The sequence below is a fragment of the Melospiza melodia genome, chromosome 2 (assembly GCF_035770615.1).
Source record: "Melospiza melodia melodia isolate bMelMel2 chromosome 2, bMelMel2.pri, whole genome shotgun sequence".
NCBI lineage: Eukaryota > Metazoa > Chordata > Aves > Passeriformes > Passerellidae > Melospiza > Melospiza melodia.
Window position 1 is genome coordinate 2,182,185 of NC_086195.1, and position 22,411 is coordinate 2,204,595.

The 22,411-nt window shown below is 52.8% G+C and overlaps 1 protein-coding gene across 1 annotated transcript in view; it reads left to right on the forward strand.

Moving 5' to 3' along the window:
* Positions 1-22,411, forward strand: part of RUNX1 (RUNX family transcription factor 1) — a 187,894-nt gene that overhangs the window by 153,914 nt on the left and 11,569 nt on the right. The gene's annotated exons all lie outside the window — the stretch shown is intronic.

The window sequence follows — 22,411 nt, forward strand, 5'->3', positions numbered from 1 at the left end:
AAGGAAGGAAGGAAGGAAGGAAGGAAGGAAGGAAGGAAGGAAGGAAGGAAGGAAGGAAGGAAGGAAGGAAGGAAGGAAGGAAGGAAGGAAGGAAGGAAGGAAGGAAGGAAGGAAGGAAGGAAGGAAGGAAGGAAGGAAGGAAGGAAGGAAGGAAGGAAGGAAGGAAGGAAGGAAGGAAGGAAGGAAGGAAGGAAGGAAGGAAGGAAGGAAGGAAGGAAGGAAGGAAAAGAGAGAGAAAGAAGGAGGAAAAGAAAAGAAAAGAAAAGAAAAGAAAAGAAAAGAAAAGAAAAGAAAAGAAAAGAAAAGAAAAGAAAAGAAAAGAAAAGAAAAGAAAAGAAAAGAAAAGAAAAGAAAAGAAAAGAAAAGAAAAGAAAAGAAAAGAAAAGAAAGTAGAAAAGACAGCTGTGCTAATCCCTGTGCTTGTTTGATCATGTTCAGAGCTCCCACACTCCCATGGCAGGGCAGGGTTTTGTTTCAGGAGGGTGGTGCCTACCGAGGGCACGTCCATGTGATTTCTGTATTTGTACATTAAACATTTCCCCAAGATGTAATTCCTTCCCTCCTGCCCTGTGAATAAAGAGACTTTACGAGGCGAGCAGCCTGCAAGAAAGCCAGCAGAGAGAGGAGGGCTGTTGGGGCAAGATAGGGCACATGGAAATGTGTCTGAGCTGGCTGCTCCACCCAGCCTCTCATCTTGAGAGAAAAAAAAACAAAAACAAAAAAAAAAACAAAAACCAAATGTTTCCAAGCAGGCAGCGAGGCCAGGTCTGATGAGCACAGACGGTCTGCAGGCATCTGCCCAAGGAGCTGACGCTTGGCTGGTACATCCTCTCTGATTTATGGTGTGTGTGTGTGTGTGTGTGTGTCTTAAGCCTTAAATTGTTGAGTCTCTGGCTGGCTGCAGTGGGATTACAGGAGGCTGGGGTTGTGTTTGCAGCTCGCAGAGCTGGCGCTGATACCGGGGCTCTTGGCACCCGCTCAGCCCCAATCTCACACCTGGCCGAGACAATGAGGGCCTTGTTGCACACATCTCCACCAAGGGCTGTCATCCCACTGCTGTTCATCTTGGAAGGAGGAAAAAAAATAAAGGGAGGACTGAGGAGTGCTGTCTCCTCACCAGGCAGGCTGGGATGGAGCATATCCCTGTTTTCTGTGTGGGAAAATATATCCGAGTTTCTAAATACTTGTTGATGTTTCAGAGGTTCAGAATTGCTAAGGGAGAAGAAGAATTTTAGAGGAGTATCTGGGGCAGACACCTGAGGGAGAGATGGAGAGAGATGATTTACAAGGAATGGAGTGACAGGGCAAAGGGGAACAGTTTCGGACTGGGAGTAGGTTTAGATTAAATATCAGATATTTACTTTGGTTGTTCATCCTTGCCCTCGTGCTCTCTCTTCAGCCACTCTTTGTCCCCCTGTTCTGCAGCACAGATGTCTTAGAGGTGCCTCCTGTGGTAGCTGGAATGGTTGAGAACTTTTTCCCCTTCCCTTTCTGCTTTGTCATTGCTGGTGCTGAGCTGGTGGCAGAGGGAGGCAGGGGGTGCACACCTGTCCTGGGCAGGTTTTTCCATTTAACCTGTTCCTGTAGGGGAGCTGGGATGGGGCTGAGGGAGCTGGGAGAGGGCTGGAGAATCCCTGAGGAGCTGGAAGGGGCTGCAGAATCCCTGAGGGAGCTGGGAAGGGGCTGAAGAATCCCTGAGGAGCTGGAAGGGGCTGCAGAATCCCTGAGGGAGCTGGGAAGGGGCTGCAGAATCCCTGAGGAGCTGGAAGGGGCTGCAGAATCCCTGAGGAGCTGGAAGGGGCTGCAGAATCCCTGAGGGAGCTGGAAGGGGCTGCAGAATCCCTGAGGGAGCTGGAAGGGGCTGCAGAATCCCTGAGGGAGCTGGAAGGGGCTGCAGAATCCCTGAGGAGCTGGAAGGGGCTGCAGAATCCCTGAGGGAGCTGGAAGGGGCTGGAGAATCCCTGAGGGAGATGGAAGGGGCTGCAGAATCCCTGAGGAGCTGGGAAGGGGCGGCAGAATCCCTGAGGGAGCTGGAAGGGGCTGCAGAATCCCTGAGGGAGCTGGAAGGGGCTGCAGAATCCCTGAGGAGCTGGAAGGGGCTGCAGAATCCCTGAGGAGCTGGAAGGGGCTGCAGAATCCCTGAGGAGCTGGAAGGGGCTGAGGCTGGAGCAAAGGAGGCTCAGGGGCCCTCGTGGCTCTGCACAAGTCCCTGCCAGGAGGGCACAGCCGGGGGGGTCGGGCTCTGCTGCCAGGGAACAGGGACAGGAGCAGAGGGAGCGGCCTCAGGCTGGGCCAGGGCAGGCTCAGCTGGGACAGCAGCAGCAATTTGCCCATGGAAAGGGAGCTCAGGCCTTGGCAGGGGCTGCCCAAGGGGGTTTGGAGTTTCCATCCCTGCAGGTGTCTCCTGGAGGTGGCACTGAGAGCTCTGGGCTGGGCACAAGGTGGGCACCAGGCACAGATGGGACTGGATGATTTTGGAGATCTTTCACCACCTCAGTGATCCTGGGATTCTGTCACTGTGTCATTCTTGCTGCTGCCTCCATTCTTTGCCCCAAAACATCTCCTTGAGCAGAAGAGTAGAGAGGGAAAAATGAGAGGGAGGCACCTCCACCCAGCGAGGTGGAAAAGAGTCCAAATTCCACCAAAACACAACTTTTTGCTCTCCTTGCTGGGGTGGTGTCCAGCAGGACCATGAGGTTTGAGCTGTGTGAGGAGCAGCAGAGATGGCAGAGCTCCTGCTGCCCGTGCCTGCACGCCCGTGCTGGAGCCGCAGGAGAAGGCCCCGGGTGAGAAAGGCAGACAGGAGCTCGATGCTATCTCTGCACAGCTCTCCCAGGCCAGCGGTGGCCACTCTCCAGCTCTGCTGGGCTCGGGGAGCTCCAGGGTCTCCTCCAGCCTCCACAAACAGCACTTCTGCCTCAGGGCCCAAATCCTTCAACATTTCCCGGGTGTTTGTCTGGCTTTGCCTCCTCGTGTCTCAGGCCGGGCTTATCTGGAGCTTCAGGCGTGCTCGGAGAGAGGGGAGGATGGAAGAGCTGCTGGAGTTTTGGAATTGAAATGTAGGGAATTCTCAGGGCTTGTGAACTAGAGTTTAAAATTAAACACGAGATTTGATCTGACTTTAGAAAAGGCTTCCAAACTTATACGCGGAAAGCGAGAGTGTGGATTTATATTTTGAAGTAGAGACACAATAAGTAGGAGAAAGTTTAGAGTGTAAGGTATAGGACAATAGTTACAAAAGTAAAGCAAATTACATTTATAGGAAATTAAAAAATAGTTACAAAAGTAAACAAAAATAAGGAAAGGAAAGGAAAGGAAAGGAAAGGAAAGGAAAGGAAAGGAAAGGAAAGGAAAGGATAGGAAAGGAAAGGAAAGGAAAGGAAAGGAAAGGAAAGGAAAGGAAAGGAAAGGAAAGGAAAGGAAAGGAAAGGAAAGGAAAGGAAAGGAAAGGAAAGGAAAGGAAAGGAAAGGAAAGGAAAGGAAAGGAAAGGAAAGGAAAGGAAAGGAAAGGAAAGGAAAGGAAAACTGTATGCTAAGAAAGCTCACACTGTAGCATTAATCCATAAGATGAAATATTTAAAGATTAAGTCAAAAACATAAATATCCTTGCCAGCAGAGTTTTATTAATCATGAAATCTTTTAAGAGTCTTGTAACTAGAAGTCTTATGACTTTCTAAGCCATGCAGTAAAGATGTGAGCCAAACTCACCCTTCCTATCTATATAGAAGATAAAAAAATAATAAATCATATAATTAAAACAACTCCAAAGTCCCTTCTCAAATTCCTGTCAAAATGCCCATACTGGAGGATGGGGGGATGAACCCTTTCCTGTTTAATTCCCTGGCTGGAGGTGCCGATGCAGCTCCAAATCATTTTGGGATCACAGTGGGGAAAAAATGAGTAATGCAGCATCTTAATTGAACCAGATGAAAGAGCTGCACAAATAAACAAAGGGGGGTTTTTTTTGGTGTTGTTTTGTTTCTCTGGCGGCCTCAAAATATCAACAACTGCAAAACAACACCAGCAAATGTAGAATTGTGGGTGAATTCAAACTAATTGTTTCCAAATGTTGCTGGGGTTTTTTTGAAATTTTGTAAATGCAGATGTAAAAAAAAATATTTAAATTCAATAATAATAACCCAATTTTGAAGTTTTTCCATCCTGAGCAAATCCCCAATATAAACAACAGTAACTTTGGTTTTGTGCCATCGCATTGGGTTTTACATTAACATAAAAAATATTTGCTCTTACCCCTATTTAAATAATATTTGCTTACATATCAAGATTATGTTTAGCTTTGAGATGGTTTCTGAAATGGGAAAAGTTCCTTTTACTCCGAGTAAAAGATGACTCTCCTTGCCACAGCTGCCCAAAACTGCTCTGCTCAGCACATTGGGGGCAGTTCAGATGTGCTCAGCTGACTTTCTAAAACTTTTTGATGTTTCAGAGGCTCAGAATTGCTAAGGGAGAACCAGAATTTTGCAGGATATTTCGGGGCAGACAGGCTGGTCATGGGGTTGTGTTTAAAAAGAGGTTTTAGCAAGCTGGGCGTTTCAAATCCAGAAGTTTTTGGTAGCTAAAGGTCAGGTTTTGGTAGCTAAAAAGGTCAATTTTGAAGTTGTTTAATACAGAAAGTGAAACTGCTATTTATATAAAACATCCAGCATTTCCTGCTCCATAAAAGAAATCTTCCTCAGCCTGGCAAAACAACAGCACTTTGTTGGTTCATACTGGGAATTACTGAATTTCTTCCACACCAGGACATTTTGCAACATCTGACATGTGTTGACACCTCTGTTCTCTACAGGATTACAACTTTCCTTCCACACTGTTATTCCTCACTCCACCCTCGCTGCTCACACCTCCCTGCACACAAACCTGCAGCTGGGAGAGGGACGGGAGGACACATCATTTTGGGAAGCAGGGCAGGGATTGTCCCTTGAGGACTGTGCCCAGTTCTGTCCTTCAGGAGAGCCCTGGAGGGGCTGGAGCGTGTCCAGGGCAGGGAACGGAGCTGGGAAGGGGCTGCAGAATCCCTGAGGGAGCTGGAAGGGGCTGCAGAATCCCTGAGGAGCTGGAAGAGGCTGCAGAATCCCTGAGGAGCTGCAAGGGGCTGCAGAATCCCTGAGGAGCTGCAAGGGCTGCAGAATCCCTGAGGAGCTGGAAGGGGCTGCAGAATCCCTGAGGAGCTGCAAGGGGCTGCAGAATCCCTGAGGAGCTGGGAAGGGGCTGCAGAATCCCTGAGGAGCTGGGAAGGGGCTGCAGAATCCCTGAGGAGCTGGAAGGGGCTGCAGAATCCCTGAGGAGCTGGAAGGGGCTGCAGAATCCCTGAGGAGCTGGAAGGGGCTGAGGCTGGAGCAAAGGAGGCTCAGGGGCCCTCGTGGCTCTGCACAAGTCCCTGCCAGGAGGGCACAGCCGGGGGGGTCGGGCTCTGCTGCCAGGGAACAGGGACAGGAGCAGAGGGAGCGGCCTCAGGCTGGGCCAGGGCAGGCTCAGCTGGGACAGCAGCAGCAATTTGCCCATGGAAAGGGAGCTCAGGCCTTGGCAGGGGCTGCCCAGGGAGCTTTGCAGTGCCCATCCCTGCAGGTGTCCCCTGGAGGTGGCACTGAGAGCTCTGGGCTGGGGACAAGGTGAGCACCAGGCACAGATGGGACTCTGTGGGCTGGGAGGGCTTTTCCTGCCTCAAGGATGTGGGGATTCTGTCTGGTTTTCCCACATTTTCCACAGGAAAAGCTCCAGGAGAAGGAGCAGGGACATGTCCAGGGCTTGGGACATCAGCAGCTGCCCCCAGGTCCCGTCCCAGCATCACTGACAGGTGAATCCCCTTTCTGGGGCAGCCTGAGGCAGAGCATTTCTGGCTGATCCCTGAGCATTCCAGCCCTCTGCCTACTTCTTCAGGGCCATCACCTTTGGCACCTTGCTTTGGAAGGACACTGAAGGGATTCTCTGTGGGTTGATTTGATTTTCTCCTTGTCACCTTCAGAAACACCAGAGAGAAGCACTTGGACCCTCTCCCTTCCCCTTCAGCTTTAGAACTTGTTCTGAGAAGGGCAGCACCCAGGGAGGGCTGGAGCTGGGCCAGGAGGGGTTTAGGTTGGGTTTTAGGGCAAGGTTCTTGCCCAGAGGGTGCTGGCACTGCCCAGGGAATGGGCACGGCCCCGAGGCTGCCACAGCTGCAGGAGCCTTTGGCCAGCGCTGCCAGGGATGCCCAGGCTGGGCCTGCTGGGCTCTGGGCAGGGCAGGGCTGGCATTGATGATCTTGGTGGGTTTATTCCCACCCAGGATATTCCATCATTCCATGAAATCCAGAAGGACATTTCCTTTAGTCCCGGTGTGTGTCTCTCATCCCACAGCTGTGAGTGTGGAGATGAGTCCTGGCCTTCCTCCCATCCTTCCCTCCTGGGCTTGGCCCCTCAGCTCCAGGGTGGCTCGGGGACAGGTCCTGCTGTCACCTCCCGTGGCCATGGCTTGGCTGGAAGGGGCTGCTGAGGGGTTTGGGAGAGGAAGCAAAGCATCTCTTTGGGATTTGAAATGGATTTCTGACAAGGCTCTGAGCTGGGGCTTTCAGCACAAACTTCTGGGCTTGACTCATTTCCCATCTGGGTTGTGCAGATCTCAAATCAGCCTGTGAGAGTTTTGGGGAGCAGATCCCTTGGGAGAGCTTCCAACAAGTCTGGTTTTGTTTAGGACCATAAGCAGCTCCTCAGTTGCCTTTCCAAAGCCAGTCTGTGCGTGGTGCTCAGGCAGGCTGGCCGTACAAACAGATGTTCACGTGGAGAAGACCTCACCTCCCTTGTAAATCAAAGCTGCACTCTGGAGAGAGCTTTCACGCAGCAGCATTTCTCTCAAGGTGACCTCAGCTGTTCAAGAATGAAGGTTGCATTTGAAATGTCACTTATTTCCTCAGTCTAATGAGCCAGGGTGTCTTTAGATCATCAGAGATCTGCTCATTACCAGAAGTTGTTTTTAATCCTGATCTTGGGATTTAAAAGAATCCAAGCAGATTTTTGTCTGCCATCCTGAACAAGGGTTTGGGGGGTGACTCGGTGCCCCTGGATGAATTCTCCTTTATTAGTTTCTAGGCTTTCTTCTGAGCACTTGGGATGGCACCATGAAAGTGGAAATGGCTGTCATCTTCAAAGGCCTCTTTTGTACTGACAAAACTTCACCTTACCCACTCCTATTAATAATCTATTGCCATCCTAATTAGTTCACATCAAGGTCAGTGTTAGGTGGGGGATAAAATGACTGTAAGCTCCAGAGAGCAAGTTTGTCTTCCACTGCTTTCGTGCTGGAAAAGAGGAGGGAGCAGTGAAAGTGGAAAAGAAGAGATTGATGAGGACATTTTGTTTATCTTCAGGCTAAAGGACTTGGATATGGAATAATTAGTTCAGAGCATCAGGAGCAACCTGTGAGACCCCTGAGGCCACGTTGTGTTCACCCATTGATCCCCCAGTGAGCTGCAGAAACTCCTTCATTCCATTCTCCTTTTCTTCAAGGCCTTGATTTTTCCAGAGGGAGCAACACATCCAAAGGGGTTCCAGCCTCGAGTTTGTGTGAAATGCAGACCCAGAGCCGGGAATGTTTTACTGTGACAGGAACTGGGACAGCCCAGAGCAGCTGGGGCTGCCCCTGCATCCCTGGCAGTGCCCAAGGCCAGGCTGGGCACTGGGCTTGGAGCACCCTGGGGTGGATGAAGGTGTCCCTGCCCAGGGCACTGACTGATCTTTAATGTCCCTCCCACCCCAAACCATTCCATGGTAGAAATTCTGTATGAAAGCAAAGCCACCTCTTTTCCAATATATACTTCCATTTATTTATTTTATTTTATTTTTTAATTTTGAACTAAGCTTATGAATCTCTGAATTCTAACAGATAAAGGATTTCATGAAGGAAAGACAGGAATTCTTGGTTTCAAGGCCTTTTGCCATGGCAGGGATGGGATGGGATGAGTTTTAGGGTTTGGGGCTGAGCTCCAGGGCATCAGGACACCCTCACAGGAGCAGCAGGGTCGGGTCCAGCCCATGGCTGTAGAAGCTTTGCCCAGGAGAGGAAGGTGCAGCTTTGGCACCACAATATGAGCAGGATTTAAAGCTCTCAGAGTGTCCAAAGGAGGGACATGAGGATGGTGAAGGGTCTGGAGGGGCCGCATGAGGAGAGATTGTGTGAATTTGGATTGTCCAGCTGGAGCAGAGGGGACTGAGGTCAGACTTCACTGGGATTGCAGTTTGTCCCAAGGGACAGCTCCAATCTCTGCTCTGGGACAGGGACAGCACCAGGAAGGGCTGGGGCTGGGCCTGGAGGGATTTAGGTTGGATTTTAGGGCAAGGTTCTTGCCCAGAGGGTGCTGGAAGGGGCTGCAGAATCCCTGAGGAGCTGGAAGGGGCTGCAGAATCCCTGAGGAGCTGGAAGGGGCTGCAGAATCCCTGAGGGAGCTGGAAGGGGCTGCAGAATCCCTGAGGAGCTGGAAGGGGCTGCAGAATCCCTGAGGAGCTGGAAGGGGCTGCAGAATCCCTGAGGAGCTGGAAGGGGCTGCAGAATCCCTGAGGAGCTGGAAGGGGCTGCAGAATCCCTGAGGAGCTGGAAGGGGCTGCAGAATCCCTGAGGGAGATGGAAGGGGCTGCAGAATCCCTGAGGGAGCTGGAAGGGGCTGCAGAATCCCTGAGGGAGATGGAAGGGGCTGCAGAATCCCTGCCACAGCTCCAGGAGCCTTTGGGATGCCCAGGCTGGGATTTCAGGGGCTCTGGGCAGGGCAGGGCTGGCACTGGGGGATCCTGGGGGTTTATTCCCACTCAGGATATTCCATCATTCCATGATTTAAGCACATGTCTGCAAGCAGTGACTCAGTGGCACTTCCAGGTGCTGGCTCAGGGAATATCTCTCCGTTGCCTTTAGTCCTGCTTGACCCCATGACAGAGAAACTTCTGAGGTCTGTCCAGGCTGGGATTTCATTTCAGGGAGCTGCAGCCATGTGTGCATTGTGTGTCTGTGTCTGACACAGTCATCACAGGGTATCTGTGCCATCCATCGAGGAGAACAGCAGCTGTTCCCGGGCTGTGATTCACCCTCCTGGCTCGGCTGGGATGTCTCCCTTAGGGTGAAACAACTTGAACCCCACAAGTGTCTGCTCTGCCCTGCTGGCAGCAAAGTCTGCAGTCTAGACAGGCAGCTCCGAGGTCGGCACCTCGCAGTGGAGCTCTCAGGTGGGCTGGGCCAGCAGAGACGGCTTCGTTTCACTTTATTCACCATTTACAGCTCGTGTTCAGGCGGTGCTCCCAGGGCATCGTTATAGCAATGTGCCCTCTGTTGACAGAGTGACAAAACTATTTTTTGTCTCTTTAAAAAGGAAAAAAAACCCAGAAGTTTCTCTCCTCGGTTAGGTAAAAAGACATCTCATAGCCCTGGGGGACTTCACCTCAAACTTAAGGACGGCAAATTGGACAGGAGCCAAACAGTCCCACCTGAGCAATTTGCTAGAAAAAGAAGAGAACAAAGAAACCAATGGCTTTTGTGAGGTGTTTTACCGGGGCAGGAGGGCCTCTTGCACCTAGCTCAGTTTTTCTCTGTAAAGAGTTTTGTTATTTTGCCTTTCATTAAAACTTTTCTCTTTCCAACACTGCCACAGAAGCCACCCTGCTGCTTTTATGCCTTCTAAGGTAGCTGAGCTACCTTGGGTGTGACACAAATCCCCAAGAGCTCATGAGACCTGGCTTGAGGAGTCCAACACATCACAGGATTTCCCTGCCCGGGCTCATTTCCCTGAGCGCTGCCCCGACCTGAGGCCGGCACGGGAATGGAGCAGCACAAAGCTGATAAATCACCCCGAGCCGTGCCTGTGGGTGAACTCTTGTGCCCCCAGGGGTGACACCGGGCGATTCCCACGTGCTGTGACTCAGCTGAAGCCGAGCCTTGCCCTTGCCGTGCTCCAGCTCCGACCAGGATTGCAGCAATTCCTGGGGGGCAGCAGGAATTCATCACCTGGGAGCCATTCCTGGCGCTGGGGCGGCTCAGGGACAGCAGCGAGTGGCACCTGGAGCAGCTGGAGGCACACGAGGGCACAGCAGGTGCCACCCGGCAGGGTTTGGCCTGTGGGAGCTCCCACAGGTGATTCCCCTGCAGATCCAAGGGGATCCCAAATCCCCCTGGAGCAGCTGGAGGCACAGGAGGGCACAGGTGCCACCTGGCAGAATTTGGCAGCTGAAGGCACAGGAGGGCACAGGAGGTGTCACCTGGCAGGGTTTAACATCTGAGGGCACAGGAGGTGCCACCTGGCAGAATTTGGCAGCTGGAGGCACAGGAGGGCACAGGAGGTGTCACCTGGCAGGGTTTGGCAGCTGAAGGCACAGGAGGGCACAGGAGGTGCCACCTGGCAGGGTTTACCATCTGAGGGCACAGGAGGTGCCACCTGGCAGGGTTTGGCACCCGGGGCAGCTCCCACAGGTGATTCCCCTGCCGATTGCAGAGGTTGCGTTTCTCCCTGCGGATTTCTGGGCACAACAAGGGACAGCAGTGCTGGCTCCAGGAGGTGCCATCGGCGCGGCTGTCACCTGCCGGGAGGGCACGGGGGTGGCACCAGCTGTCCCCGTTGTCCCTGTGCCGTGTCCCTGCGGTCCCGCTGTCCGTCTGGGCTCCGGGACACACTCAGATAGGGCAGGACACGGCAGCGACACCGAGTCCGGCTCCTCCGGCAGCCGGGCAAGGTCAAGGCTGAATTCTTGAATTCTTCTTTTTTTCATTCCTCGCCGGAGCGGGGAGGGAAGAGGAGGATGGGGGTGGGACGGAGTCTCCCTGCTGAACAAATACCTGCAACTCTCGGGCTGACTCACACCTGCGAGACAAAGAACAATGAATGCATCCTTAATTGGCTGAACTCGCCTTTCCGAGCCGGGCTGTCAGCGCTGCTGTGCCCAGGAGGAGGAGGAGGAGGAGGAGGAGGAGGAGGAGGAGGAGAGGGATGGTTTGTGTTTCACCGAGCAGTTTTTAGTTTGTGTACGGACCTGCTGGGGCAGCAGCCGCGCTGCGATTGTGAAAATCCCGCTCCTCACACTGGCTGCGCTTCCTGCTGCTGGCACTCGTAGAAGGTTTCTAGGGGACCCCTCAGAATGCTTGCCTGGTTTCTTTGGGGTGCAAAGCTCTGAGCAGCTCCTCCAGGCAGCGTTAAACTCGAGGGATAAACATTCTCTATATAAACATCCCCAGTTGCGTTCTCCTGCTGCCCTCAATCATCTCCAGATATCTCGCTGTCACTGCAGCATCAACTTCCTTGTCACGGATGTGAGGAGACTGAAGGAAACTTTTTTAAAACACCCATTGGGGATGCACTCCTTTGGTTTTCCTCCTTCCCTGGCAGCTCTTTCTAAAGAAAAGCTGGCGAAAAAATCTTCACCAGCACAGCTGGAACAGCCTCAGCCACCTCGTTTGGAAGGTTTGCGCTCGGGGCTGATGTTTGGCTGATTAACCTCAGGAGGTGAGAAAACTCCCTCATCCCCCATCCCAAAGGTTTCTTAGAGTCTCCAAACGCCCTCCAGCCTTCTCAAAACTCCAGGTACAGTGAAATAAAACGAAAGCAAACACTGAGGCTGGGAGGTGCCTGCCTAAGACCCCTCTCCAGAGAACAGCCGGGGGTTTGGGAGCCTGTCGCACCCCGCGTGTGTCACCGTCGCTGCCGGCCAGAAGGGCTCCTGTCACCTGCCGGCAGCCCCGCGGGGGCTCCGGGGACAGCAGGGACGGAGCTCTTACCCTGTGAATTCCCCCGCGAAGGAGAAACCCTTGGCAAACCCTCCCTGCGGAGCGCGGGGTGGCTCCGCGCTGTGCCCCCGGTGCCACGGGCTGGCACCGCCAGGGCACCGAACCCGCGGGGGCAACGAGGAGCCGCCGGTGGAATTTTACAGTTGGCTCGGTAATTTTCCAGCGCCGAGAATGCCAGCCTTGTGCGGCCGCTGCTGCCCTGCCCGGGATGGACTTTTGGAAAGTCCCCCTTATTGATGCTCATGACTAATGGCTTCGGCTGCCGGCAGGGCCGCACCTCGCTGGCCGCGCTGGGATTTGCTGCGTCCCCAGGGAGGCGGCGATGAGGGCGATTGACTCATTTTGGATGCCTGGCTTCTGAGGGAGAGCAGCTCCGAGTCATCCCGCATCATTTCCCGCGTGTTTTGTGCTTCCCCCTGCTCCACCTGGAGCTGCTGGGGCAGGGAAAGGAGCGGGAAGAGGCAGAGACAGGAGCGAGGGGATGGCAAAAGCAGGGGAGGAGGAAAGGCCAAACTGGATTTGTTTTTTTTTTTTTTTAAGGCAGCTTTTGGCATCTCTCTGCCGAGCTCAAAAGTACACGGAGTATTTCTGTGCTCACAGGTCATTTCCTCGATTGGGCAAGACACTTCTGTGAATGAACAAGCCCAGTCAAGAGCGTTCCTTGCCTCACACTCCGAGGGAAGAAGGCAAAGTGACACCACAAAAAAAAAAAAAAAGTTTCCCTTTGGAAAGATTAGCAAATGTAATGCAAATTAGATGTACATATTTATATTTTATATATTTTTACTATTATATATATAATATATATAATTTATATTATGTATATTTTATATATTATATATAAAATATGTATAATATACATTATATATATTTTTTTATATTTATATTTTATATTTTATTCTATTTATTAGACAGGGAAAGAGCCGGGAAAGGGGGACAAATGCCGTCCCCAGAAAAGCCTTTGGGGCAGTTCAGGAGCCGGCTCTCCTCCCGTGTGCCCCCAGGGTGGCACCCCCGGGCAGTTCCCAGCTCCCACCCAGCCCGTGCCCGCTCCAGGCCGGATCTGCGGAGCCGCTTTCGGCCTTTGCTGCGTGTGAGGGACAGAAATTTGTGCAGCTGCCGAGAGGAAAGCCTGGCAGCGGCGGCAGCGGCGCTTTCGCAACCGCTGTGGCCGTGCCGGGATGGGGCGGGGGATTTATGGGACGGAAATAGAGGGTGATGATGATGATGATGATGATGATGATGATGAAGGGTTCAGCGCTCGGGGCTGCCCGCGCCGCCTCTGCCCGTGCTGGCTGGGCAGAAATCACCTGGAGGAGGGGGCTGGGGCAGGGAAGCGCAGGGGGAGAGGGCAGGGGGGGTCTGGGAGGCAGGGAGGGAGTGGGGAATGAGAGACAGTGAGGGAGAGAATGAGGGGATGAGAGGGGGATGAAAGCAGCAGTGAGAGGAGGATGAGGGTGGGAATGAGAGGAGGATGAAGGCAGGAATGAGAGGGGGATGAAGGCGGCAGTGAGAGGAGGATGAAGGCGGGAATGAGAGCGGGATGAAGGCAGCAGTGAGAGGAGGATGAAGGCGGCAGCGAGAGGAAGATGAAGGTGGCAGTGAGAGGAGGATGAAGGCGGCAGTGGGAGGAGGATGAAGGCGGCAGTGAGAGGGGGATGAAGGCGGCAGTGAGAGGAAGATGAAGGCAGCAGTGAGAGGAAGGCGGCAGTGAGAGGGGGATGAAGGCGGCAGCGAGAGGAGGATGAAGGCGGCAGTGAGAGGGGGATGAAGGCGGCAGTGAGAGGAAGATGAAGGCGGCAGTGAGAGGGGATGAAGGCGGCAGTGAGAGGGGGATGAAGGCGGCAGTGAGAGGAAGATGAAGGCGGCAGTGAGAGGGGATGAAGGCCGCAGTCAGACCCGTTCCAAGCCGTGCCTGCCCCGCTGCACAGCCTGACTCCCACCCTGCCCCTGCTGCTTCCCTCAGCTGCCGGGCCCGCGGGATCCCGCCGGGATCCGGGCTGGGAGCAGCAGCAGCAAGCAGCAGCAGCAGCAGCCATGTGTGACCTGCGGGTGACAAAACCGAGAGCAGCTCCCGGTACTGAAGTGATTCCAGCGTTTATTGCAATAAAAGGCCCAAAGCAGGGGACCCATGGGCTGAGCAGGAGCGTTCTGTCGAGGATGCTGCAAGGCCTGTAGTGATGGCCCCGAGGGTCCAGGGGAACCCCACAGATTCAGTGGTCAGAATCCCCTTTTTTATCCTGTTTTTTATCCCTCTGGATTGGTTTCTGTTTGGATCCTTTATTTGCATGAAGGTTTTAGGCCTTGATTGGCCATGACAGCTGTGTCCAGGCTGGCTCCTGGTGCCCTTTACTGAGGTGTGTGATGGTACCTTGAGTACCTTATTACTGCCCTTTTAACCCCTTTCACAGTAACCAAAATAACAGTAGATGTTAAAAACGAGAGCAGGCTCCTGGTACTAGAGTGATTTCAGCGTTTATTACAATAAAAGAAAGACCCAAAGCCAAGGGGCCCAGGCCGAGCAGGAGCATTCCCTCGATTGTGCTGCAAGGCCTGCAGTGATGGCCCCGATGGAGCAGCACAGCTTCCCTGGGTCAGAAGTCCCTTTTTGTCCTGTTTTTGTCCCTCTGGATTGGTTTCTTTTTGGATCCTTCATTTGGATGAAGGTTTTAGGCCTTGATTGGCCATTACAGCTGTGTCCAGGCTGGCTCGTGGTGGACTTTACTGAGGTGTGTTATTGTATGTTGAGTACCTTATTTCACATAACTACCCTTTTAACCCCTTTTACAGTAACTAAACTAACAGTACGTGTTAAAAACGAGAGCAGGCTCCCTGTACTGAAATTATTTCAGCATTTATTACAATAAAAAGAAAGGTCTGAAGTCAGGAGGCCCAGGGCGAGCAGGAGCGTTCCCTTGAGGATGCTGCAAGGCTTGTAGTGGTGTCCCAGATGGAGGTGCACACCTTCCCTGGCTCAGAAGCTCCTTTTTATCCTGCTTTTTGTCCCTCTGGATTGGTTTCTGTTTGGATCCTTCATTTGCATGAAGGTTTAAGGTGATTTAATTGATTGGCCATTGCAGCACTGTCCAGGCTGGCTGTGGTGCGCTTTACTGAGGTGTGTGATGGTGCCTTGAGTACCTGATTTCTTATAACCACCCTTTTAACCCCTTGTACAATATAATAACCAAACCAACAGTACATGCTTAACAATCTATCAGCTATTTTACAACAGTTTCTCACCTGTTTTTGACACGGGGACACACGGAGCTCTCCCTGCAATGCCGAATCACAGCAGGGCTCAGCCACATCCTCACCTCCCCGCAGCCCACAGTGCTCCAGGATCTGTCACCTGCTTTGGGTTTGGAGCTTTTAACGAGGCGTTTTCTGGTCAGGATATAAAGATCTTGTGGAGGTTTTCCTTTAGCCAGCGTGGTGTGGTTGGTTTGTTTGTTATATTGAAATAGGGAGGGGGTTTTTGCTGTGGCCTCAAGGAAAAATCTAACCTGGGCTTTATCAATCACCCACTGAAAATTGCTGATTTACGGCTTCCTAGGGCTGGCAGGATAACAGCGTTTTTGGAGGGATCCTTTCATTTTTCCAAGAGAAGTTGTGGCTGCCCCTGGATCCCTGGCAGTGCCCAAGGCCAGGCTGGACACTGGGGCTGGAGCAGCCTGGGGCAGTGGGAGGTGTCCCTGCCATGGCAGGGGTGGCACCTTAAGGTCCTTCCCAACCCAATCCAGGCTGGGATTCTGGGATTCCATGAGCTGTGCCTTGCATTGTGCCCCCTCCAAAACAGAATCACATGGAATTACCGTCCCAGGACTTCCTGTTTCTATGTCCCACTGATTTCTACATCCTCTGTGCTTTGGGGCAGTTTTCCAGTGTCCTGTGAGAGCTCAGGAGCTTCGCTGTGCTTTTGGCAGAGGCCTTCACCCTTCATCTTGAGGTGTGAAGGAATTTCTCACAATCCCAGAACGGTTTGGGATGGAAGGGACCTTAAATCCCCTCTTTGCACCCCCTGCCCTGAGCACGGCACCATTCAGTGGATCAGGTTACTCTGCATTCTGTCCTGGGCAGGAGCTGGGCCTGCAGGGGTTTAGGTTGGGTTTCAGGGCAAGGTTCCTGCCCAGAGGGTGCTGGCACTGCCCAGGGAATGGGCACGGCCCCGAGGCTGCCACAGCTCCAGGAGCTGCCAGGGATGCCCAGGCTGGGCTTGGTGGGCTCTGGGCTGGCACTGGGGGTTCCCTGGGGGTCCATTCCCACTCAGATATTCCATCACTGCGTGCCCCCTCCTGAGCCTCCCTCTCTTGCACCCCCACAGTGCCCTGAGCAGCAGGGATGCGTTTTTGGGCAATTCCCAGTTGGGGACAAACAGGAGCCGTTCCCAGAGCGCTGTGAGGGCTCGGGGGAGCTGCAGCTCGGGGGTTTGGGGGGTTCAGGGGGGTCTGGGAGCTCAGGAGGGGCTCGGGGGGGAGGGTTTAGGGGGGTTTGAGGGAGCTCAGGGGAGTCCGGACGGGTTCAGGAGGATCTGGAGGGTCTCAGGGGGGACTCAGGAGGGTCCGAGGGAGCTATGGGGGGGTTCAGGGGGGTCCGGGGGGGCTCAGGGGGTTCCAGAGGAGTTCAGGGGGCTCAGGGGGGTCCGGGAGGCTCAGGAGGAGCTCAGGGGGGTCCAGGGGAGCTCACGGGTTCAGGGGGTTCTGAGGGGGTCCGGGAGCTCAGGGGGTTCCGGGTGGTTTTTTAGGGGGCTCGGGGGGGTCCGGGGGGTTTAGGGGGGTTTTGGAGGGCTTAGGGGTGTCCAGGGGAGCTCAGGGGGTTTTGGGGGGTTCAGAGGGATCCGGGGGGTCCAGGGGAGCTCAGGGGGGTTTTGGGGGACTCAGGGGGGCTCAGAGGCTTCAGGGGGGTTTTGGTAGGTTCAGGGGGGTCCGGGGGGGGCTCAAGGGGGTCCGGGGAAGATCAGGCGGTTTTGGGTTTTTGGGGGGCTCAGGAGGGTCCGGGGGCTCCGCGGGGCCGGCGCTGCCCGGAGCGCCAGCGCCACCCAGCGGCCACAGCGCGTAACTGCACCCCGCGGGCACAGCTGGGCCAGCGAACATCTGGGGAAACAGCTGGGAAACAGCCGGGAAACAGCCGGGAAACAGCCCGAGCACCCCGCCAAGGGGAGCCCCGCTCTCCTCGGTAGTTTTTTTTTTTCACCCCAGTCCCTCCCCCCGGAGCGCGCTTGGTTAAATCGTTAAAGGTTGCGCAACATCTGCACGGGTTAATTACAGCTGTTAATTACAGCTGCTGAGCGCCCGCCCGCAGAACGCGGCGATTTCGGGGCAATAAAACAAGACGAGGCACGAAAGATGATGGTTCAATAGTCGGGGCTTAATGGGGTGTGAGGCGGGAGGGAAGGGGACCGGAGAGCTCGTGATTGTGGGGAGGTGTGAATTATTGCACCATAATTCTGGCCCTGCGGGGGCTGCCTGCCATTAATAACTGTTTGCATGTCTGAAATGCGTTTTCTCACACCATAAAAAGCAGAAATGGAAAGGAATCGCTAGTGGGAAGACTGGGCAGCAGCTTCCCTGGTTTTGTGTTGGTTTGAGCTGCTTTTCAGTGATTTGGGTTGAAAACTGTGCGGACCCAAAACTCTTCGGGTTATTTGTGTTGAAGTAGCTCTGCCTGGAAATCTCTTCACAGATATTCCCAGTTGGGAAGCAACTCCCGTTTATTTGCAGCAGATTTTCACCAGATTAACTTCAACCACTTCAGTTCCCCATGCCAAGCTACCAGCTCCTGAGCCCTCTTTATTTGGAAAGCAGGAAAGACTTTGTTGCTTTTTTTAATAGGTTCAATTCCAACCCATTCCAGTTTAATTTTGGGAAACCTGAAAACTGAAGGAAAGCAGATATCCTCAAAATAAAATATTGTTTGAGGCCCTTGATCCAGCAGCTGGAAATGCAAACTGTGCTGGGAGCTGGGTTTGCCTCTTGGTACTGAAATTGGGCCATAAAAATGCAATTCCAGGGATGCTTTTCTCCACTTTTTATTAAAAAGAACTGGGAGGGTGGTGCCTGAGGTTATCAGCACAACCCGCTTTCATGTGTGTACATCTATAATTCACTGTATTTCCATCCCTCAGCAGAGTGCAGGCCCTTAACCAGGCTGATGGCAAAAAGGGAATCTTTAAGAGCGAGTTCAGGGATTGGGAATGCAGGTACCAAGACAGAAAATTGATTGGTTGCTTGAACCTTCACTCAAGAGAGACTTAATGGGATGAGGAGATTAATAAAGGGGGTCTCTGGGGCTGCTGGCATTGCTTTAGGAACCCCAGAGGTGAAGGTAACAGGAAATGGATGGGGCAGGGACTTCCAGGATTTTTGTGGACATTCTTACAGAGATTTCAGTTCCTGATTTGATTTTTAGTCAAGATGCAGCTTTTGTGCACTGCTCCTCAGCACAGCAGGGCCAGGAGCTCCTGCAGCTGAGCAAGGGCCTGGAGCAGCTCCGTGCCCAGGAAAGGCTGAGGGAGCTGGGGCTGCTCAGCCTGGAGAGGAGCCCCAGGGAGAGAGAGGGGCTGAGCCCTGCCTGGGCCTGCCTGGGCCTGTGTCTGTCCCTGTGTCTGTCCCTGTGTCTGTCCCTGTGTCTGTCCCTGGCTGTCCCAGGAGCAGGGAGCTCATTCTGCCCCTGCACTGCTGAGGGCACACCTGGAGTGCTGTGCCCAGCTCTGGCCCCTCAGTTTGGGAAGGGCCTTGGGACACTGAGCACATCCAGAGGGGACAACGAGGCTGGAGAGGGGCTGGGAACACAAACCCTGTGAGGAAGCCCTGAGGGAGCTGGGGGTGCTCGGCCTGGAGAAAAGGAGACTCAGGGCTGCCCCCATCACTCTGCACAGCTCCTGAAAGGTGCCTGTGCTCACCTGGGGCTGGGCTCTGTCTGCAGCAGCACTGACACACCCAGAGCACACAGCCTCGAGCTGCACCAGGGGAAATACAGGGTGGAGAGCAGGGAAAAGGTTTTTGCAGCCAGGGTGAGAAAGTTCTGGAATGGCTGCCCGGGGAGGGGGTGGAGTCCCCATGCCTGGGTGTGTTTAACAAAGCCTGGATGTGGCACTGGGGGCCAGGGTTCAGCTGGGGCTGGGCTGGACTCCATGGTCTTGGAGGTCTCTCCCAACCCAGGGATTCTGGGAATTCTGTCTGTCCCTGTGTCTGTCCCTGTGTCTGTCCCTGGCTGTCCCTGTGTCTGTCCCTGTGTCTGTCCCTGTGTCTGTCCCTGGCTGTCCCTGTGTCTGTCCCTGTCTGTCCCTGTATCCATCCCTCTGTGTCTGTCCCTGTGTCTGTCCCTGTGTCTGTCCCTGGCTGTCCCTGTGTCTGTCCCTGCCTGTCCCTGTGTCTGTCCGTGTCTGTCCCTGTGTCTGTCCCTGTGTCTGTCCCCGTGTCTGTCCCTGTGTCTGTCCCTGTGTCTGTCCCTGGCTGTCCCTGTGTCTGTCCCTGTGCCTGTCCCTGTGTCTGTCCCTGGCTGTCCCTGTGTCTGTCCCTGTGTGCAGAGCTCAGAGCAGGCCCAGGCTCTGCTCCAGGCCCAGCAATGGCCCCAGAGCCACGGGCAGGGCCTGAGCCCAGCAATTCCCCTCACAGGAGGCACAACTTCTGCCCTGGGCAGGGCCCAGCCCTGAGCAGAGCCCAGAGGGGCTCTGGGGGCTCCTCCTGGGGACATTCCAGAACACAATCCCACAATCCCTGGGCTCTGGGGTGACCCAGAGGTGGCCCCGGTGACCCCCAGGGTCCCTCCAACCTCACCCACCCTGGGGTGCTCATTTCAGTGGCACTGAAAGAAAGAAACCAGGTTTCAATCCACTCTTCTCGCAGTGTTCTGTAAATGTGTGACAAGATCCTGCTTCCTCCCTCTTGTCCTGCACCTCCTTCCTGGTGTCCATGGGATTCTGGGACTCTGGGGTACTGGGGTTTTGGAATTCTGGGATTCTGGATTTCGGGGATTCTGGGGTACAGAGAGTCTGAGAATCCAGGATTCTGGGATTGTGCAATTCTGGGGTTCTGAGATTCCAGGATTCCGGAATACTGGGATTCTGAGAGTCCAGAATTCTGGGATTCCAGGATTCTGGGATTCTGAGATTCTCGGCTTCCAGGATTCCGGGGTTCTGGAATTCTGGGATTCTGAGACTGTGGGACTCTGGGATTCTGAAATTCTGGGATTCTGAAATTCTGGGATTCCAGGATTCCGGGATTCTGAGATTCTGGGATTCCAGGATTCTGGAATTCTGAGATTCCAGGATTCTTGGATTCTGAAATTCTGGGATTCCAAGATTCCAGGATTCTAGAATTCAGGTATTCTGAGACTCCAGGATTCAAGGATTCTGAAATTCTGGGATTCTGGGATTCTGAAATTCTGGGATTCCAGGATTCTGGAATTCTGAAATTCTGGGATTCCATGATTCTGGAATTCTGGGATTCCAAGATTCCAGGATTCTAGAATTCAGGGATTCTGAGACTCCAGGATTCAGGGATTCTGAAATTCTGAGATTCCAGGATTCTGAGATTCTGAGATTCCAGGATTCTGGGATTCTGAAACTCTGGTATTCCAGGATTCTGGAATTCTGGGATTCCAAGATTCCAGGATTCTAGAATTCTAGAATTCAGGGATTCTGAGACTCCAGGATTCAGGGATTCTGGAATTCTGGGATCCCAGGATTCTGGGATTCTGAGATTCCAGGATTCTGAGATTCCAGGATTCTGGAACTCTGGTGTTCTGGGATTCCAGGATTCTGGTGTTCTGGGATTCTAGGATTCCGGGATTTGGGGATTGCAGCCTTCTGGGATTCTGAGATTCCAGGATTCTGGTGTTCTGGGATTCCAGGATTCTGGTGTTCTGGGATTCCAGGATTCTGGAACTCTGGAATTCTGGGATTCTGGGGTGCAGCTGAGCAGAGCCCTCGAAAAGGAGCTGACAGAGGGACCCGAGGCAGAGCACAGCCAGGGCTCCTGGGCTGTGCAAAGCATTTCCCATGTCCTGCCTGGGATTCCCTATTGGAATTCTGCTCCTGGGAGTCCAGCACTTGGGAGAGATCCTGAAATCCATGGAGTGCCTGCTGAAATTCAGGAGCTGTGGCTGCACGAGCCCCATTGCAGAGCCCAAAGCTGCAGCGTCACCCAGCCTGGCTCACGCTGGGGATGCTTTGGGTGGTTTGTGTTAATGCCACCCCCGGAGCTTGGATTCCCTCCTGTCCCTCCCTGCGCTCCTGAATCAACTCTGACCATAAATTAACAACCAGGTGATGCTGCAATCCAGAACACAACAGCTTTTGTGCTCTTCTTGTTCCTCCTAAAGCCCATTTGATGCAGCTGGATGTTGCTTTTTTACCAACATGAGACAACTGATTTTATTTTGAAGGGTGGCTGCCTGAAAAAAAAAAATTAAATATTAATAATATCTGAATTTGAACTTGTTACTCAGCAGAAAAATCCAACTTCAATCTGCAGCTTCAGCAGTGGCTTTGAGAAGCTGGGTGTTTTGGATAAATCCTGACTTGTAAACAGATGGAACAAACAAAATGTAAAACTCATCTCCTTAAAGAACAACAAAAGAATATTTCCAGATGGGCTTTCTGATGGGAGATCAAAGTCTTCATCTCAGACTTGGGAAATTTCCCTTCCTTGCTGGTATCAGTTTTATCTGCATGCATTTTGGTTTTCTTTCAACAAAGGCAATTGTCTCAAAGGAGCTGCAGGAGGATGCTCTTAAAGCTGAAGAAATAGAAAAGATTTCACTAAAAATAGGAGGGGAAATTTGGGTGGGTAGAGGGGAGAGGAAACTGTTTGATTCCTTTGATTCATGCAAAAATGAGATCTTTCAAAATCTCAGCTTCACCTGCAAAATGAAACAAGCAGGGAAGAGTTGAGGCAACTGATTTGGACCAACTCCTTTTTGGGCTCCTCTGATTCCAAAGCTCATCCCAAGGGTCCCTGTGGGCAGAAAGAATCCCTTGGTGGTTTTGTGGAGTCTGTGTCCCCCAGGAACTGCAGTGACAAGGGGGAATGGTCCCAGTGCCAGAGGGCAGGGCTGGGTGGGATCCTGGCAATGAGGAATTGTTCCTGGCAGGGTGGGCAGGGCTGGCATGGAATTACACCCCTGCATCCCTGGCAGTGCCCAAGGCCAGGCTGGGCACCTGGGACAGTGGGAGGTGTCCCTGCCATGGCAGGGCTGGCACTGGGTGGGATTTGAGCTCTCCTTGATGCCCTGCATGACCATTTTTGGCTAAAAGAGCTGTGGACACACAGCCCCAGAGACTGAGGAGGAGTTTTCCCCTTGGAAATTTAATCTGCTTTTCCTTTTCTTCTTCTCTGGTGTTGGGGCGTGGGTTGGACTCGGTGGCCTTAAAGGTCTGTGTGTAATTTCGTGTATAATTTTTCCTGCCTGTTATTAACGGGAAACAGCGAAAAAGACTTCACAAGGAAAAAAAAAATTGACATGAAATGGAATGAAATAATAAAATAAACAAGATAAAATAAAATAACATTTAAAATAATTAAATAAATATGGAATAAATTTAAATCAATTTAATGTTGAATTAAATATTTAAAATATTGAAATAATAATAAAGAGGTAAAATAATGAAATGAAGTGAAATAAGATAAAATAAGGAAAGGAAAGGAAAGGAAAGGAGAAAGAA